Genomic DNA, 4,718 nt, shown 5'->3' with positions numbered 1-4,718 from the left:
ATTTGGTTGGTTGGTTTTATAGGGTTCAACGTCCTATTAACATTTCAGGACGTGTCTCCATGTGCGATGTGTATGCGCGCATGTTTGTTTGTGTGCTAGAGGCATATTCTGTTGATTGCATTTTTGTGATAGCGCGGATCCAATGCTGACTTTTTAGTGCTATATCACTGTAATATCATAGCGAAGGCACCAAGCTCAGCATTCCAACTAGTCACATTATACTGACAAAAGTTGAACCAGTTGATGTCATTACCCTAAATTCTGAACGTTAAGCATGGAATAACAAGTACCATTTGAAGAACTTTGGTATATCCTCACCCGGTTGAACGTTCAACACTTAAACCAAAAGTGAATTTTTGCCAAGCAAGGCGCTAAGAAACAACCGGTAGGAAAAAAGTTAAATATGCAAAATATTGCAATGGGTGCAGAAGTTTTTATTTGCGCTTTGTGTCCCCAAGTAGAGAGCACAAACACAAATCTCCAATTCTGCAGGAGGTTCTCACATTGGCAGCCTCCTACAACCATGCAGTGGGTACCAGCTGGTGTATTCTTTTCTCACTCCCCAACCTGTAGGGAAGTTTCTTTACGATCTCGGTAGAATGTCGGTACGTTCCAAATAGATCGTTCATCCCTGTAATGGAAAAGACATTCCCAAGATTGATATGTTGCCCCCACTGCAACACTAGGGATATTTTCCTATCTCGGTGCCCTATTCTCTCTTTTCAGTGGTATCTCCCTTTAGCCGGCCGTCTTTATATCAACTTAATTGCTGCTTTGAAATGACGCTCTTAAAATGTTTCTGCAAAATACCGACATCCGTTGCATTCTATTCCTTTATGAAAAACTGTTTTAACCCCCAACCCCTATCCAAAGACAAAACGGATCTGCCAATGTCTCTTTGATTACGATCTAAATAAAACATACATTACTTGGTCGTGTGTTCCTACTGAAGCGCAAATACATTAGCTTTCGTCAATTCAAACGATTGGAAATAACTGATTTATTCGTAGGGTGAACGGAATCGTTTTTGATTATTCTATCGATCTAACGTTTCCCTAAAAATCTAACAATATCGACAACTGTTTGGAAACGATCAATGATAAAGGAATTGTGATGATTGAAACGTAATTGACGATCTCTCATTTTATTTCCGTGATGAATCGGGCAGTTAGTGTTATTAACATAAAATACAGTACGGCAGTGTAAACTTCCCTTCAAATGGCACGTAACAAATCCCTCTCAGTGATAACGAATACGACCCTCTCAATGATAGCGAATACACCCCTCTCAATGATAGCAAAAACACCCCTCTCAATGATAGCGAATACATCCTTCTCGATGATAGCTAATACATACCTCTCAATGATAGCGAATACACCCCTCTCAATAATAGCGAACACACCCCTCTTATTGATAGCGAATACACCCCTCCCATGATAGCAAATACACCCCTCTCAGTGATAGCGAGTACACCCCTCTCAATGATAGCGAATACACCCCCCTCAATGATAGCGAACACACCCCTCTCATTGATAGCGAATACACCCCTCTCAATGATAGCGAATACACCCCTCTCAGTGATAGCGAATACACCCCTCTCAGTGATAGCGAGTACACCCCTCTTAATGATAGCGAATACACCCCTCTCAATGATAGCGAACACACCCCTCTCATTGATAGCGAATACACCCCTCTCAATGATAGCGAACACACCCCTCTCATTGATAGCGAATACACCCCTCTCAGTGATAGCGAATACATCCCTCTCAATGATAGCGAATACATCCCCCTCAATGATAGCAAATGCATCCCTCTCAATGATAGCGAATGCATCCTTCTCGATGATAGCGAATACAACTCTCTCGATGATAGCGAATACATCCCTCTCAATGATAGCGAATACACCCCTCTCAATGATAGCAAACACATCCCTCTCAATGATAGCGAATACACCCCTCTCAATGATAGCAAACACATCCCTCTCAATGATAGCGAATACATCCCTCTCAATGATAGCGAATACACCCCCCTCAATGATAGCGAATACATCCCTCTCAATGATAGCGAATACACCCCCCTCAATGATAGCGAATGCATCCCTATCAATGATAGCGAATACATCCCTCTCAATGATAGCGAATACATCCCTCTCAATGATAGTGAACACATCTGTCTCAATGATAGCGAATACACCCCTCTCAATGATAGCGAATACACCCCTCTCAATGATCGCGAATACATCCCTCTCAATGATAGCGAACAATTCCCTCTCAATGAGCGAACACATCCCTCTCAATGACAGCGAACACATACCTCTCAATGATAGCGAATACATCCCTCTCAATGACACCGAACACATCCGTCATAATGACAGCGAACACATCCCTCTCAATGACAGCTAAATAAGAAAATGGTATAGGAATTTATTTTTGTTGTTTTATGAAAATGACAACTATCACGGTACAGCATCTACACTCTTTGATACAGCTCTTATTAAGAGATAATTACGGAATATTTCCGAGCATCGTAACCTTTAGGAATCATTTGAACAGCTAAATTTAGATGCCTTTTGAATAATGTTCTCTTCTGCATGTTTTGTTCTGCAGCTCCTTACCATTATGGTCCAGATGGACACGCAGTTAATGACGATCTAAATATAATCTATTAGTAAAGCTACAAAGGCAGTCTACCACACAATAAGGAGTTTTGAAATCCAATATCTTGACCTCGATGTTAAAATAACAATACGCTTGTATTAAACAAACTATACTATGTTTTAGTTTGTTTATTTCTTTTTGATGATTCGATCAAACGGACATTATATAATTCATTTCTGTAGTATCCGTGTGGTCGTTTCAATGAAAACAAATAAACAAACTACATGTAGTAGATCATTTTTGTTTGCTTGTAGACAAATGAACTGTAAGTTGACATTGGTCTGCAAACACCATTGCATATACTGCTGGCAAAATGAATACGGATGAAACTATACAAATTTTACAAGGAAGATATCGTCGAAGAAAGCAAAGACGCTGACCAAGCCCTTTGACATCAAATACATGTAGCAGTTGTGTTGATTTGTTGTTATTTTTAAGCACAGTCTTGTGTCGACAGTATCCATTTATGATCAGAAGTGAGGAACGATGTTCACGTCTTACCGGAAGTGACGATATTTACGCGTTACCAGAAACGACAAAGCTGGTATCTGTTACCTTGAGTGACAATGACATTCATATTTTACTTATTGCAACGGAGGTGTCCACTTATAAACGGAAATGAGATGGTGTCTCCTTGGTTTTGGAAGGTTATCAAGTTATTGTCTAGTATATTATTAGGTAGTTTTGTAACGTTCCGGGGTCCGTACCCTAGTCACTTCTAAGGATCCCTGTGCTGTAGGCTTAATTATAACTATACTACAGTTGCAAATATATACAAATATGTGTTACTACCTTGTAACCAGCATACCTATTACCTAATGCTTAATACATGATATGAACAGAATAATTACTGCACGACTATCGAACTATATTACCAAAGCTATCTGCTCTGTATTAATATAGCACACTACACACACTCAGGCAGTACACAACTCGACTTCCTACGTGTAGTCGCGGCTAGCTCTAGTCACTTTAGTTGCCATATAGTCAGCTATTTACATGACCTAGTCGTGTCGAGCACGACAGCCTTATACATACTGATATACAACTACGACGCTCTAATAACCACGACTAGCTCTAACAACTATACCTAGTCACGACTACCCTAGTCACAACTAGCCTGGTATCGACTACCCCTAGTCACGACTACCTCTAACAACTATACCTAGTCACGACTACCCTAGTCACGACTAGCCTGGTCGCGACTAGCTCGTAACAACTTTACCTAGTCACGACTAGCACTGCATAACGTTAGCCTATGCCCGTGACACTTTCTGTCTAACAGTATCTCGCTACCTTCCATGCAGTATGTGGATCAAGGCAAGACTTATTCAGTCACTTCTATCTTTCCAACACAAAGCCGGTCTCACATATATTAGGTACTTACGATCTGTCAATGCTGTACACACGCCGAGATCAGAACAGAACTGGGGAGATTGTTGCTGGATTCTGCCTATTGATACCCTCTTGCTATCTTAGCGACACCTAGCGGCGAGGGAGGTATACTCACCTGTACGTTTTAATTGTACCTCTAAAACTATCTGTCTTCTAAGCGTTTAGATTACGGAGACATAACACAAATGATTAACGCCAAGAGATCAACGTATCTAACCTGAACAATATGCTAAATCAGCGAAGGTAGGATTACGATATGTACATTCATCACAGTTTAAGTTTGTTGACATTAAAACTATAGGATTTAATTCCTGCCCACATTTACAAAAACCTACTGACTTGTTTGTCATAGGTAAAATCGTCCACACATCGTTCGCACACGTTTTGCTATTCCACAACTGTACCGTAAGTGACAGGGGTCTCCATGTTTTACTGGGTGTGATGAAGGAAATGCGATGAAATCTAATTGTTCTGAAGGTTATTAAGTTGTCTAACTATGAAATTATCATAAAAATGACTTAATGATTATATGAATACATCCTCGTTTCTATACACAGCAACATTGACACACAGTCACACACAAAACATCCATATATGTTGTGTTAGTTTGCTTGTCATCATCGAGGTCACTCAAGGTCAAGTCATGTAAGACAAGGTCATGTTCAG

At 40.3% G+C, this 4,718-nt stretch overlaps 1 long non-coding RNA gene across 1 annotated transcript; it reads right to left on the bottom strand.

Moving 5' to 3' along the window:
- Positions 1–484: 484 nt before the first annotated feature.
- On the bottom strand, positions 485–4,135 carry LOC110464723. The gene is made up of 3 exons (XR_002464525.1): positions 4,045–4,135; positions 2,314–2,398; positions 485–631 (listed from the first exon to the last, which is right to left on the bottom strand). It is a non-coding gene; the product is annotated as an uncharacterized LOC110464723 (long non-coding RNA).
- Between the last annotated feature and the right edge of the window lie 583 nt (positions 4,136–4,718).

The sequence above is a fragment of the Mizuhopecten yessoensis genome, unplaced genomic scaffold (assembly GCF_002113885.1).
Source record: "Mizuhopecten yessoensis strain PY_sf001 unplaced genomic scaffold, ASM211388v2 scaffold11027, whole genome shotgun sequence".
Lineage (NCBI taxonomy): Eukaryota > Metazoa > Mollusca > Bivalvia > Pectinida > Pectinidae > Mizuhopecten > Mizuhopecten yessoensis.
The sequence above is the reverse complement of the archived record's forward strand: the minus strand, read 5'-3'. Positions and strand labels throughout refer to the sequence as shown.